This window comes from Phascolarctos cinereus, unplaced genomic scaffold (assembly GCF_003287225.1).
Source record: "Phascolarctos cinereus isolate Bilbo 61053 unplaced genomic scaffold, phaCin_HiC Scaffold_2;HRSCAF=192, whole genome shotgun sequence".
Classification (NCBI taxonomy): domain Eukaryota; kingdom Metazoa; phylum Chordata; class Mammalia; order Diprotodontia; family Phascolarctidae; genus Phascolarctos; species Phascolarctos cinereus.
This window is the reverse complement of record NW_027555625.1, coordinates 24,586,309-24,602,501: the sequence shown is the minus strand read 5'-3', so window position 1 is coordinate 24,602,501 and position 16,193 is coordinate 24,586,309. Positions and strand designations below refer to the sequence as shown.

The window sequence follows — 16,193 nt, the reverse complement described above, 5'->3', positions numbered from 1 at the left end:
GGGAAGAAAAACCAAAGGCAAAAGAGGAGGCAAAATAAGAGAATGTGAGGTAGAAGAGTGTGAGATTGAAGGATGGAAAGAGCCCTCGAGGCAAGCTCATTCACGTTTTTTCACACTGGCACATTACCAGTCCAACAAAACTGTGAAGTGAAACCCAGGCAGAATTTCTTAGAAAAGAGGAACAATTCTGGGTTTTCTATATTTGTCAAAGCATACCTCATAGTAATCACTCAATAAATGCTTGTGGATTTCACTTGACGTGACTTGGACAGAGAGGTTGACATGACAGCAATGACAATAGTGACTTGGGAGCTATTTTTATATATGGCCCCATGAATAATATGGTTCTAAGCAGGGAAGATTAATATACCTCTGTGGTATATGCTGTACGGAGAGCTGGTCTGGGGACTAGGAAGACCTGAGTGCTTTGTGACACACTGCCTATGTTTCCCTGGGCAAGTAACTAGTAATGTAGCTGTCAACTCCAAAGCTTTGAAACCAATGCTTTCCTTTTTATATGTATCTCTGGAACATAGTATAATATCTGGCACATATTTGTGACTTAAGAAATGCTTAATGGTTGATTTGTGATTTATTCAAGGTCAGGCCTTTCTTTCCAGATGTTCCCCTTAGCTCTGCACTGGAAACACAGTAGGTGGTTGATAAGTAAGAAACCAGTCATATGGTTATAGTCTTCAGAGAGGATGGTTCACACACTGAAGGACTGAAAGTCTCATATAAGTGGTAACAATTGTGCTCAGACATCTTCACACACACACACAAAATTCCATTGCCTCAAACCACAATTCTATTTCTACTTGAGATAGGGTTAGTATGTTCATGCATGATGGAGACTGGAAGGGTGGGAGAGAAGGAGGGTGAGAGAGGGAAAGAGTTCAGAGGAAAAGCCCTCGTGCTATAGTTATCCCTTGATGCCCAAATAAAGAATGTGATTCCTTCACACTCCAGCTACTTTTACTTACTTCCTAAGTTAATAGCTAGGCATGTAAACTCTTTGTTTCCAATGCCAAACTCAGCTTTTGTGGTCCCTGATACCGGATTCACATCTCACACTAGAGAGGCTGCCCAGGAGTTGGGGATTTTTTCATAGAGGAGGCTGCCAGGAATGAACCAATTTCTGTCCACCACTGGGGAAATGAGCATAGCCATACATCAAAGAGGTGTCTGTGGGAGGAAAACCAGGTCACAGGCTGTGGGGGAATTGCTGCAAAGAGGAATGTCATAAGAAAATCTATGGAACACCCTAACTTTGTCCTGTAGTCGCTTGCTAGGCACTTCACCATTATTCCCCACAGCTTGGGTATTTTGGAGTCTCAATATGGTTAGGTTATATCACCAATTTGTAAGACAAATTTTGTCATCATGCATTTGTATTAATTGAACCCACTAATAATAATAATAATAGTTAGGATTTATGTAGTGCTTTAAGATTCAGAAAGTGTTTATTTCTGATGTCATTTCACCCTCACAACAACCCTGGGAGGTGGGGGTATGACTATCTCCATTTTGCAGATGAGGAAACTGAGTCTGAGAGAAGTTAAGTCATTAGCCTTGGACCATAGGGATAGCAAGTATCTGAGGAAGGAATAAAATGTTAGTCTCCCACATTCCAAGGCCACTGCTCTATCCACCATTACCCATTATTGTATTCAGTAATGTCTGACTCTTCATGACCCAAAGTTGAGGGGTCAGACATTGTAGAGAGAATGGCCATTACCAAGCAAGCTTCCTCTAGTCAGTATCATGCCAACATCCATGTGTTTGTTAGTTGCCCTGGACATAGCAGGTGCTGGACATTATTTTAACTGAATAGAATTGAATGTGGGAGTGTACCTTCCAGGGAGCACAGCCAACATGCCACTTTCCTCCCTGAAGACTCATGGGTGCTACAAGACTCATATTTCTTTGTTTGTTTGTTTGTTTGTTTTTGGCTAGGCAATGGGATTAAGTGACTTGCCCAGGGTCACACAGCTAGTAAGTGTTATGTGTCTGAGGCTGGATTTGAACTCAGGTCCTCCTGAATCCAAGGCCAATGCTCTATCCACTGCACCACCTAGCTGCCCCCCAGACTTTTATTTCTGAAGCATCAATGCTTAGAAGGCTGACAAAGTCACTTGTGAGTGTAAGTTGTTGATTGGGGACAGATATCTAGAAGTGTCCGTGATTATAATATAAGGACCTCCACAAGTCCAGGGACAGTGTCTTGCCCATTGGCAAGTAAACCCAAGAGTTCTAAAAATAGCAGTGCCTGTCTTGTGCCTCCCAGAGCACCAGCCCTGTTTCCAGCCTGGTAACCTCCACCAAAGGGAGAAAGGGGAGTAGGGTCCTTGGAGAGAAGAAACTCACGGTTCCCTCTCCCACCAGGTGCCCACCAACTGGGCAGAAGGGGTAAGCCAGCCAGCCTAGCTGAAATGAAGATATTTCCACAGCTGTCCTGTTTTCTGGGCTTTTATAAAAAACTTGCTTCTTTTCTCCCCACTCTTTTCTCCTTTTCAACTTCCTTCTCTGTGTTGTTTGTCCCCATTAGAAAGTAAGCTCCTTGGCACCAGGGACTGCCTCTTTCTGCTTCTGATTGTAATTTCAGGGCTTAAAAGCACATTGTGTTGCACTTAGTAAACAATAAATACTTGCTGACTGGCTGACTTGAGCCTATGGAGAAAAATATTTCAATGATTCTTTGGGGGTGGAGTTGGAGAGCATAGAACTATTGCGACCCCTGGTCTTTCCCATATATAAAAAATATAAAAACACCCTTGTTAAGAAATAAGTGTAGGCAAGTGAAAAAGAATGGATAGAGGGGCTGTATCTGACGATGTATTTCTCTTTCTACAGCTTGTGTCCATTGCCTGTCTGGAGGTGATTATTTTTTCCATCTCTATCATTTGCCCTCTGCCATTAGGTAAAGTCCTTGAGAGGAGGAATGGTCTTATTTTGTGCCTTTGAATTCTCAAAGGACAGTGCAGTGCCCTGGCTATGATTGGTACCTAATAAATGTTTATTGAGCTGGGTTTGAGCTGCTGGCATGAAGTCCAGGGAGAGACAGAAGAAGGCAATTGTAAAGAAGGGGAGGAGAGACACAAGGGAAAATTTCTGGAGTCTCTGAATGGTGATGATTGACGCCCAGAGATGAGCCCCAAACCACCTTATCCAAGGCCAGAGAGAACTCAGGCTCAACCACAGGGTGAAGCAGGATGGGGCACCCTTTGAGAGGAGAAACCAGACTCACTGGCAAGCATGATTCAGTTTTAGAAACAAACCCAGGGAGCTGAGAAGTAGCTTTCAAAACAATATTTGTCAGTGATGTTGTGATCTACAACTGTTGATGCTTTCTGTCTGAAGACTTCCTGAAGGCAACAACTGTTTGGCCCCTCAGACTGGGGGCTCCATGAAGGCACATCCTTTGTGTCTCTTCTCAGACCAAAGGACCATGGAGGGTAGGCTCTATGTTTCCCTATTAGAAGAGGGACACCCTGAGGACAGGACCATCTCTCCCACTTGACTGGGGATTGACCCCATGAAGGTGGATTTCTGTGATCAGAAAGAATAATATAACTCATATGGCATTTAAAGTTTGCAAAGTACCTTATATATGTCAACTCATTTTAGCAATATAACCCTGTGAGACAGTTGCAATTATTATCCACATTTTACAGATAAGGAATCAGAGACAGAGAGGTAAGGGAATTGCTATGGAGTGTCTAAGGCAGGTTCGAATTCAGGTCTTCCAGATTTCAGGTCCAGCACTCTTTTCTGTACTATCTGACATATCTTTAATTCAACTAACAGTTACAAATGCCAGCTGTGCCCATGGCACAGTGAGTCCCCACTCTGCAACTCTCCAACAGCACCTGAAAGTGATGACAGGCAAGGGTTTCCTGCTCTCACCACAGGCTTCATTTCACTTCCACTTTTACCCCTTCCAGGCAGGGGCAGGTTCTGCCTGGTGACAAATGTCCTCTCTTGCAGTGATAGGAGGGCAGGGGCTTGGCAGAGCCAATATCAAAGCAAGGAAGGCCTTGGGTATAAAGGGGCTTCTTTTCCTGCATAGGAGCCATTATGCAGAAGGGGATTATGGACTGGTACTTCTCCTAAGGGGAGTGATTCTGAGGACTCTAACAGACACATACAGAGCAGCATGATGAACAGGAGAAAGGAAAGAGGGTCATTCTCATCCTGGCTATTTATTTTGATGCTGTTTGCTTTGAGAGAGATCCAGACAGGTGATTCTGGGCAAGTTGGTGGAGGGGAACATAGAGCTCTGGGTTTGACTTAAGTGGGAGGCAAAGATATAACTTGAAGCAACTGGACAGAACTATTACCTTGTTTCTTGGAGATAAAATTGACTCCAACTAATCTGAGTCAATCAGAGAAATGTCTTCAGAGAAAGGAAATTTTTACCTGAGACAGAGGTTTTGCCTTTTGAGACAACTTCATGGTTTTTTTCCCCCCAATTCTCAACAAGAATCAACAGAGATCAATGAAGGACAGAGGCTGCATCAATCAGGGTAGCGTAAATAATGGGGAAATGGGAGTTCTACAGCTTTCTTTAATGTGCTTAAATTTCAAAGACCTCTTGAGATGGATTTGACTCATGCCTAGAGGAGAAAGGCAGGATGGGAGCTGTCCAGGCTGTCATACCTTAAAAGGGGAAGAGGAAGGACCAAAACAGCCCCTTTGAGAGCCTGACCAAAGAGATGAGGGGGAGAAGATGAGGCTATACCAATGTACCCACTTGAGGGTTGGGTTTACAGTGGTGATAAATGCCATTGGTTGTTATCTTACAACATTGTCTCTGTGTATACAAGCATGTGTTTTTTAAAAAGTGATATGTGTCCTTTATGAAAGACAGTAGAGAATAATGAATAGGAAAGTGGCCTGTGAGTCAGAAAGCCCTGGCCTTCAGTGCCACCTCTGATACATATTAGCTGTGTGACTGTGGGCAAGTCATTGAACCTCCCAGTGTCCCAGGGAACTCCCTGAACAAAAGGGGCAGAGTAGGTTCATTTGGATCTACCTTACAGGTAGCTCTGGTGCTGATGAAATCATAGGTACGGCTAGTTTTGTAAAGCTCCATTTACCTTGGTCCAACATTGTATTGCATAAAGCAATACTTTTTTTTTTTAAGGCAATTGGGGTTAAGTGACTTGCCCAGGGTCACACAGCTAGTAGGTGTCATGTGTTTGGTGTGAGGCTGTATTTCAGCTCAGGTCCTCTTGACTTCAGGGTTGGTGCTCTATCCACTATGCCACCTAACTGCCCCTAAATCACTACTTTTTTTTTTTTGACACAAAGAAGTCTCCAGTGTTTGACTAGAGCAGACTGAAGCAGGGATATATTTCACTGGGGCTTCAGATAAGCCAGGGAGAAGCTGCAGTAGGGTAGATTTTTGTTGAGATCCATGAATCCTAGAGAAAGGGAATCCTGGTACCACAAGCTAACTCCCGTTGGGGCTGCTAGCACCTCAATTGAGCAAGGCTAGTCCCTGATTATTAGAAAGGAGATAATCTTCAAAAGGCAGTGAGAAATGAAGGGCATTCTCATTTATCTCAGAGATGTGGCCTATTAATTAATGTGGATTTATTTCTCTTGGTGATCTCATCAGCTCACATGGATTCATTGATAATCTCTATGCTGATGATTCTCAGAACTACTTATCAAGCCCTTACCTTTTTCTCGACCTCTAGTAACTCATCTCCAAAAGTCTTTTAGACATCTCCAAGTGGATGTCTAGAAGGCTTTTTAAACTCAACATGTCCAAAGCAGAACTCATTATCTTTCCCCCCAAAGCCTTCCTGTACTAAACATCCCTACCACTGTGGAGGGGAATAAGTATCTGAGCAGCCACTCAGGCTTACAACCCAAGCACCATCCTCAACAGCTAACTCTCTCTCACTCCCCAGGACTCTTGTCAAGAACATTTCTTGTACATGCCCCCTTCTCTCCTCTGACACTACCACCCCACTGATGTAGGCCCTCATCATTTCACACCTTGACTATTGTAATAATGGTCTTGTTTTTCCTGCTTCACAACTCTCTGGATTCTAGTTCATCCTTTCCACTCAGCTGCCAAATTAATCTTCCTAAGGCACCATCTGACCATGTCACTCCCATAGTCAATAAACTCTGTTGGCTCTCCAACACCTCCAGAATCAAATATAATATGACCTGTTGGGCATTCAGAGCCCTCCATAACATGGCCACTTCTTACTGATTCTTGATTTCTATTCAGTCCTGTGACAGGTTCTGATTGGAAAGTGGGTTGTCTGTGTATTTTTTTTTCTGGAATGCTGTCCTGGAAAAGATCTGGAATTCCCCACCTTACATATGTGCAACAGTAATTACCTCAGCCCCACTTCCTGAAAGCCATGTGTGTTATATTCCTCTTGTACTTGAAACAGAGAGGACCAGAAAAAGTAGAAATTTCACTGTCATTTTCCAGGGCCATGGGTCCTAAAAGGAGAAAGGAGGGCTTCTCCCTTCACCAGTTTTGTTTACTATGCTCACAATGTGGGTGAACCCTCGCCATCTCTGGATACTAAGCAGCAAAAAGTGTGCAGCAAGGAGAACATGGCCATCCCAGTCTGGCAGTGTGAACAACACAGCCTGTTCCTACCCTCAGGGTACCTCCTTCATGTGATCTGAGCCTGCTCCAAAACCCTGAGTACATATATAAATGATGAAAAGTAGTAGTGGGAGGAGGTTGGGTGTAAGGAGATTCTAAGCTTCTGAGGCCCTCTCATATCTGACCCCTCTTTTCCTTTTCTTTCATCTTGCCATGCAGTCTGCCACAAGCATGAAATAAAACACACTGCAGTGGGCACACCTCAAACTCTCCTTGACCTCATTATTGTTGGCCTCACTGATGACATCTGGTGGACTTTCTATTACAAATCAAACCATCAGATTGTGATGAAGGCACCCTGGATCGCTGAGGCTGTGGGAACAAACTTAACTGAGGAGATAAGACATTTGACAATGAACCATGAGGGAGATTACCAGTTTGTCATCCATTACTTGACAAGAAATGACACCAATACTGAGAGTAAGTCATGCCTTGCCACATATGCCTTGCCCGTATCCTTCCCCTCATCCTAACTCATCTCCTCTCAACCAAGCCTGCTGGACCAGTCCCTAAGTATGCTACCCCAGGGGCTCAAACCACTGTTACTTCTTCTATAGGGAAAGGGCTGTGAAGGATGCAATCCTGAATCACATCAGTTTCCCCAAACACCAAATCCTCCATTGAAATCACTTCCCCTTCAACTTCAGTTTTCACATTTTATTTCTTCCCAAGTTTCTCTAGTCATTGTGTGTGAACTCCAGATATTGAACTTCTTAACCTTCCTTGGTCCCTGAATTTAGTGATCAGTCCCACTTGATTCTTTGGCTGCCTGATATCTTTCTTTCTTTCTTTCTTTCTTTCTTTCTTTCTTTCTTTCTTTCTTTCTTTCTTTCTTTCTTTCTTTCTTTCTTTCTTTCTTTCTTTCTTTCTTTCTTCTTCTTCTTCTTCTTCTTCTTCTTCTTCTTCTTCCTTTTCTCCTCCTTTTCCTTTTCTTCCTCCTCTTCCTTTTCTTCCTCCTCCTCCTCCTTATTCTCTCTTCCTTCTCCTCCACCTCTTTCTCCTATTCCTTCTTCTTTTCCTTTTACTTGTTACCTCCCTCTTCCTGGCACCTGCTCCTAATTTGGCTTTCTTTTTAAAATTTCTCTTACTATTCTTTCTAAAACACAGAAATTTGTTCAAGCTACAGTCTAGATATTAAAGAGAAGACCACATATGGATTCAGAACGAAGAAAGTAGGACAAGATAAGTAGGAATTCATATAAAGGGGTGAATTATTCTTGACTCCTAATCTTCTCTGTCCTTTAACATTCTACTTCTTATCTTTGCTAGTATTCTTCCTAGGCTTGGAGAATCAGGCTCCCTTTTAGAAACCAGAATACTTCTACCTCACATACAGGTCACCCCTAAAGTTCACAAAACAAATATTTTTTTTCTTCTGAGACTCACAACAGAGTTTCTTTCCATTAATTTCTCCATACCCAATTTTCTTCCAGAGTATCCCATGTTTTTTCCCCCCACAGGGAATCACACATTGCAGACTCATTATGATTGTGAATTAGATGGAGATATCCTGTTGAGTAGCCATTTAAAGTATGGCTTGGATGGAGAAGATTTGATCCAGAGAGATGGTCTAGAAGGACAATGGGTGGTCCTGAACCCTAGGGTTCATGGTTTCAAATTAATTTTGGAAAATCCTTTCTGGACTGAAGTGAGAAAACAAGGAAATAAGAGATTTTGTGTTGGAGTCATGCAGAAAATCCTTCAGAAATCAAGCTTGAAAGAATATCATAAGTACATTTCCCCTCATTCTTTACCAAGCCATCACCTCCATCTTATTGTATAGTGGCCAGAGCCCTGGAATTAGGAGGTAGAGGACCTGGGATGCAGTTCTTTCTAATAAAAAATACACATAGTAGATGTGAGGAAATATCTTTATTCATTTATTCAGATGATGGAAATTCTACTCTGATGCCTCAGTATGGTATAGAGCTCACTGTAGGTTCTTTAAGCCAGTGTACCTCCTCCAATTTTTTTTTTTAGTATTAGGATTGCCCTTTATTTTGTTTTTGTCAGCTTCCATATTCCTTGGATTGAAGTTGTGCTATTAGCATCCCTTCTTTTGGAAAAATATTCAAATACTCAAATGCAATCCATGCATTACATGTGAAATCCATGTGGATTTCACCTCCAATGATGCAGATCATACTTCCTCTCCCATTGCCCATCTTGAGCAATTCTTGTCTCTGTCCTTCCATAAATTTGCCATAGGAGATCTGCCCCATATGTTGTGGTCCTTCTTGATTTCATTTTTAGAATTAGTGTTTGATTTGTTAATTAACAAATATATTTTCAGAGGACTTAAAGTTTTGACTTCAGAGAGGAATATAACGTCTGTTTTACTTGGTCTTCTCTCCTTTTTAAATTACAGTTTTATTTTTTTAATGAAAAGAAATACATTTCTCTGTCTTCTATCCCTTGCCAAGGTAGGAAAAAAAAGGAAATTCTTTATAGCAAATACACATGGTCAAGCAAAACAAATTCCTCCACTGCATATGTTTTTTAAAAAATAGTCTCATCTGCACCCTGAATCCATCCCCTATCTGTCAGGATGCTTGATCATAAATCCTGTGGAGTCTTTGATTGTCATAGAGTTGATCATAGTTCTTATAGCTTTCAAAGTTTGTCTTCACTGTATTATTGTTACTGTATAAATTATTCTCCTAGCTCTGCTCATTTCATTCATTTTCAGCTTTTAAAATTCTTCATTTTAAAGTGTTCATTCAAACGCATTTATTTTTACAAAATTGGTGTTACGGTAGAAATTGTTCTTGTGGTTTTGCTTACTATACTTTTCATTATTTCATGCAAGTGTTTCTGTATTTCGGAAATCATGTATTTCCTCATTTCTTTCAGCACAATAATATTCCATCACATTCATATGCAACAATTTATTCAGTCACTCCCCAACTGAAGCCTATCCCTTGAGTTCCCACCTTTTTGCCACTACAAAGAGAGATGTTCTAATATTTTTGTACACTTTGGATCTCTTTCCTCTTTTTTTATTCTCTATAGGTATAGGGCCAGGGGTGTTATGGTTGTGTCAAAGGGCTTGCCCTCTTTAGTAACCTTTTTGTACAGAATTCCAAATTGCTTTCTGGAATGGTTGTGCTCATCTACAGGTACACCAATCATTTCACCACAGCTCCTCCAGCATTTGCCATTTTCTTTCTCATGTTTGCCAATCTGATGGGTGCAATTCGCTGCAATTTGCCTTTCTCTCATTATTAAGTTTTTGGACATTTTCTTTATGTGGCTGTAGATAGACTGACTTTCTTCCCTTGAGAACTTCCTTAGATCATTTATCAATTGGGAACTGGCTTTCATTGTATACATTTGAGTATACATTTTATATCTTGGAAATAAGGTCTCTAAGAGAAACTTGTGGCAAACGTTTTCATTCTTTCCTTTCCCCTGAAATTGAGGGGATACAAATGGAGCACTGTTACCAACCATCTATTACTTCTCCCACTTACCATGAACGGGGGGGGGGGGAACCTGCCACCTTAAAGACACATATGGCCTTCTGGATCCTTAAGAGTGAATGGCCTTTTGACTGAATCCAAATTTTACAGAACAAATCCTTTTATTTTTATTAATACATTGTTTGTCTTTCATATTTTTATTTTATTTTAAAAGAGAAGACTTTTAAATACCAAAGAATAAAATAAGTTTCAATGAAATAATCCTTCTAGATTGACCGACACAATTAGAACATTAATAAGCCACAATGGCTAAATTGAAGGCTGCTACACTCATTATTTAGTTCTACCTTCCCCAGTCTGACTGGCGCTTCTACCACATGAGGCTGGTTGGTGATAGTTTATGAGGGTCCAGTACACCAGTCTGTTATCAGTTTTTGACAATGGTGCACTGTGTTTCTGCTTGCAGTGCAATTTGTGAACAGCTGCACAGCTAGACAGTACTTTTTAGTTCTGTCTGCTTAACAGCCCAACATGTCAAAGACAACCGAGGCAATACTGAAAAAAGAAAACAGATTTTTAAAAATCAGATTTAGGAATTGCACCATTGTCTTCTTTCTGCTAAAGATAAGATGATTAGCTTGCTTTGTGATACTGCAATATCAACATTAAAGAAATCCAAAGCTCACCAGCATCATAATGCTCATAAGGGCCACAAATATTTTAAATTAGAGGGAAAGGCAGACAGAAATGAAATGATAAGAAGTCGAAGCAAAGACAATTCTTTCAAGCAGCAATAAGACCTGGAAATAATGCCACTGAAAGAACTTATAAAGTTGCTTATATATGTGGGGGGAAAAGGGAAGCCATTTAGTAATGTAGAAATTTTGAAAGAATGAATTGTCAAAGTTGTAGGATGCTTAGATCCTGATAATGTTTCCTAGTACAAACAATTGCCTCTTTGAAGGAGAACCATAATTGATTGACAGCATGAATCAACCTTCAACTTCACAGAACAACTTCATGTAATACTTCAAAGAGAAATATATATTATTCATTCACTTTGGATGAATCAACTGATACTACTGACTCAGTGCAGGTTTTATACTTCATTTGGGTCATAACAGAATATTTTCTTTGCTATGAAGAGTTTCTCACCTTGGGCCCTCCTGCAAACAGAACATGGGGAATAGATATCTTCAACAATTTTCAAGATAAATGTCATGAATTTGGACTGAATTTGGCAAATTTAGCAAGTGCACATACAGATAGTGCACCTTCCATGACAAGAAAACATGAAAGGTTTGTTCCACAGATTGAAAAAAAAGTATTAACAGATGCAGACGCTCTCATTTCTTTTCATTTTGTCTTGCACCTGAAAAATCTTTATGCTTAAGCTATTATTTTAAGTAACACTTTGCAACAAGTTCTAAGTATTGTTAACTATATTTATGCAAATGAAACATGGCATTGTCAGTTTCATAACACGCTAAAGTTGAATGATGTTCAGTTGTTATTGTCAATTTCATAACATGTTAAAGTCAAATGATTCAGTGTGAATTTGCCATATCATTCTAAAGTGTGTTGGCTGTGACATGGACAAGTGTTGGACAAAATTTTTTATCTTTGTGAGAAAAGATAATTAAATTTTATGAAGAACAGAATCAGTAATGTGAATTACTGAAAGAAGATTTTTAAAGGAATGGTGCATTTCTGTGTGATATCACATCAAATCAAAGCAATCTGAATATTTCTTTGCAAGGGAAAATTAAATCTACATATTATATGTGGTAAAAAATCCAAGCATTTAGAAAAAAGCTATCTTTTAAAAAAAACACTTCTTCAAAAGGAAATTTTGGATGAATACTTTCCCCAGTTAGCAAAGGTCATTGATGAGCAGGATGGTAGATGTGAAGCATTTGAAGGATACACAGCTGTTGTAGACCTGTCAATTAGAGAATACAGTGAAGAGTCCACTGATTTTGAGAAATATGACAACACGCTCAAATTCTCTTTTCAGCCTTACCTAGTGGATATCACCAAGACATCTAAAGAACTGCAGATGAAATTGATTGAGCTTGTATTAGACGACATTTTAAAGTCATCGTTTGATGCTAAGAAAGATCCAATTAAAATACGGGAAAATGCACTAGAATATCCACTTCTTTGGCAACATGCCTGAAAAATGCTTTCTGGCTTTTTAACTACTTTTTGCTGTGAATCTACATTCTCCTACCTAACCTAAATCAAGACGCCCTTAAAATGACAAATGACCGATACCTATCTAGAGGATCAGCTGAAACTGTGGACCTCCCTGCCACAACCAAATATTCAAATGCTTCACAACAAAAAGCAGACACAACAAAGTCATTAAAAGTTTAAAATTAACAAATAGTTTTCATTTTTTGAAATTATTAAGTACATAGTAGTTAGATTTTTACAAAATAATGGACATTTTTAAGAATATCTAATTGAAGTTTCTTGAATGTGACTGTATTTGTTTCCAGTTAAATAATAATGCAGACTTCCAACATGAAAAGGTTCCCTGACCCTAGAGACCCTAGGAAAGACCATTGTCTTTCCTATTCATATATTTCCCTGATGACATTCTGTGTTCCCATTGTTCTTTGATGCGTGATATGAAAATGCTCTTATGAAATCATTAGTTCTTTTGAATAGATTTTCTCTTTGGTGATAACTCCATTACATCTATTTGAAAAGTCATACATATTTGTGAGACATTGTTTATTGTGTCTGCTGAAAATATCTGCAGTGGAAGAACACAGCTTTGAATTCCTGATCCATTGTCCAATTTCTCTGGTCCTCAGGTTCCTCACCTATAGAATGTGGGTCTAAAGTCCCTTCCTGTTTGACATAGATCATCAATTTTGTCCAATCCTCTCACTTTACAACTGAGGAAATTATGTACCAGAGATGTTAAGAGACTTGCTTACACTCATAAGGGAAGTAAAGACAAGGTCTAGGATTTCTCATGAACTCCCAGTTGAGCCCTTTCCTCTGCATCATGTGGCATGGTAGTGTTATGACCCAAGTCACTGTAGCAAATCATGTGGTAGAATAAATCCTATGGAAAAGATTTCTTGGTATCTTTGGCCCACAGGAGGGAAACTGGTGATATAATATGATAGCAGAGAAGCTCAAGTTCTGACTAGTCCTACCAAGCAGGAACACAGACCTGGTGAGATACTTTAGGTCTGTTGGGAATAGCCCAGCCTAGGTAAGCTCTGATAGAATCATTGTTGGGTTACTATAAGGAGTTCTTTGGGTCTCAGAATATTGTGAAGACAATATTGTATCTAAAAGTATGGCTGCTAGATTGAGCACCTAGATGGTGCCGTGGTCAGACCACTGGGCCTGGAGTCAGAAAGAGTTTGCATCCATTCTCAGAGACTTACTAGCCATGTGATTCAGGAAAAGTCACTTGACCTTGATTTGCCTTATTTTCCTCACCTGTTAAATGGACATAATAATAGTGCCTACCTTTCAGGATTGTTGTGAAGCTCAAATGAGATAATATTTGTAAATGCTTAGCACTGTGCATGGCACATAGAAAGCAGTATATAAATCTTATTCATCATCATCATCATCATTATTATATAATCTCAGTTATATAATTGAAGTATTGACATATTAAAGACGTTGTAGTCTGAAATTCTCATAGCATTTGCTGCCTATCACCACTTACGGTTAGTTTAAATGTCTCCTGCTTATATAGAAATAGAGAATCACAGAATTTCCAAGTTGATAAGAATGTTATTTGTGTGTGAAAAAGCATGTCTTCTAAAATATGCCCATTGCACATTCCTTTACCAACCCTGAGGCAATGAGACATACTAAATGTAGAATGAAACGTGTGTGTGTGTGTGTGTGTGTGTGTATTTGAATGCAGCCACTGAGAGAATTTGTTTTGCCTGACTACATGTGTTTGTTACAAGAAATGTGTTTTTCTTTTCTTTTCTGATAGGACATATGGGGGAAAGATATTAAATAGATTTCTGTTTATTTCAAAAAGAGAGGTGGGGGTGCTGCATATGTGAACTCTTGCAGGCATTTTTAGATGAGGTGACTGTAGTATTAGTTTTACTGAACTGTAACAGATCTCTCACAGAGTGGGAGTAACCTTTAAATGTTTGTAATAAAAACAAAACATATCAACAAAACATTAAATATAGATATGCATGTAAATGAAAACAAACAGAATTTAAACTTTCAAAAACAATAATATCACAACATCTATTTAAGAAAAAATTGAATTTCTAATACAACGAAGAAGTAAAGTTGCTGCTTATTATCATGGTTACCTAATATAATTAAATAAACTATTCTGATGTGGTTATGCACTTTGCTTTATTAATATTACGGCAAATGTTAAAAAATGAAATGCTAATGTCAAACAGAAAGTAAGCTTGTTAAGTGGTTGTCTCATCTTTTTCTGAGGACTTCAATGAGGGAGAGCTTTTTCTCTCCCCCCTCATCTTCATAAACAACCGAAATGACAAAACAACATCACATAACATAAACAACTAAATATAAATGACAAAAACATAAGCAACAATGCATTTCTGCTGCGTACAGAGCAGGGCATTAGACACTAGGGAGCAGGGAGGGGTGGGAGGGAGGCTGTGGCCTCGAGGCCACCTATGGCCTTCTAGATCCTTGGGTGCCGCCTTTTGACTGAATCCAAGTTTTACAGAACAAATCCTTTTATTAGGTGGATTTATTCTGTGAAGTTTGGTTTCAATCAAAGGCCTGCACTTGAGGACCTAGAGGGCCACATATGGCCTTGAGGCTGCAGGCTCCCCACCCCTGAACTTGGCGGTAGCATACAGAGAGGCAACTGCTACAGCTGGAGGAAGGTGAGAGCTGAGGTTGGTCAATAAGGAGTAGGGGAGGGAGGGAGGATGAAGGGACCAATGCATCCTAATTCACTTTGGACACAATGTCTTGCTTCTCTCATCTTCTGTCTTCAGTACCACCTGAGGTGTATGTGTCCTGCTGAGATTTCCCCAATGGCACTATCAGCTTCTCCTGCACAGCCACAGGCTTCTACCCACGATCCATCCTGCTGCACTGGAAGAAGGGTATTGAGGGTGCTATATGGGGGAAAGAGAGCTCCAGCGGCACCCTGCCTAATTCTGATGACACCTTCTATCTCTGAATCTCCCTGGAGATCCCACCAGGAGACACAGGGACAGGTTATGTCTGCGTGGTAGATCACAGTCAGCTGGAGACACCAGCCGTGTACCCTGGTGAGTGTCTCAGCCAAGCTACTTGGGCTCATTCCCTGAAGGCCAAGCCATAGGATTCTGTTAATTCTTGCCCACTTCCTTCCCTGCATGGTAAAGGGTCCAAGGGCAAAGTTCCCACTGAACATTCTCTCCATTGTACCATGGAGAAATCTAATTCCCTCCATCCACTTAATTTGCTGACTCTTCTCCTCCTGTAGTCCCTGAGAAGCTCTTCCAGTGGAATTTGTGGCCTGTTGTCATGAGCATCCTTCTAGTAGCCATCCTGACAATTAGCTGTTTTGTGATCTTCACCAAATGGATGAATAGAAAGTCAGGTGTGTATTGTTAGGTGAGAGGGAAAGGGATGGGAAGAAGAGAACACAAAAGAATAAAATAATGTGTTACTCTGGGGTTGATATTAATAATTGTGTACTTTGTGAAAAGAATCCCAGAAACACAGAATCTCAGAGTAAGAAGGCACTTTGAACTCACTCTAATCCAAACCTTATAAGAATATATTTTCTCTGTTCAACATTACTAAAAAATGATCATATATCCTTGGATTGAAGACTTCAAGTGATATGGAAGTCACAGCCTTAAACACTTTTTACTGATATATTTCTTGGAAAGGAAGCATGACTTAGTAGATGGAGAAGGCCTGGGGTCAAGTCAAACTTCTGACACAAACTAGTTGTTTTTTCCTGGGCAAATCACTTAACCTCTCCATAACCTAGGCAACTCTCTAATACTCCAAGTTTCAGAGAAGATGCTGACTTCCATGGGTAGAGAGAGTTTTCTTACCTGTGTTTAGCAGATGTCTGACATATAGCATTCCCTTAATAAAAGCACATTGTAGACAAACTGACTTAAGCATTCCTTCAG

General features: G+C 40.1%; 1 pseudogene; it reads left to right on the top strand.

Moving 5' to 3' along the window:
* Positions 1-4,091: 4,091 nt before the first annotated feature.
* Positions 4,092-15,690, top strand: LOC144455499 (hereditary hemochromatosis protein homolog; annotated as a pseudogene).
* The last annotated feature ends 503 nt before the right edge of the window (positions 15,691-16,193 follow it).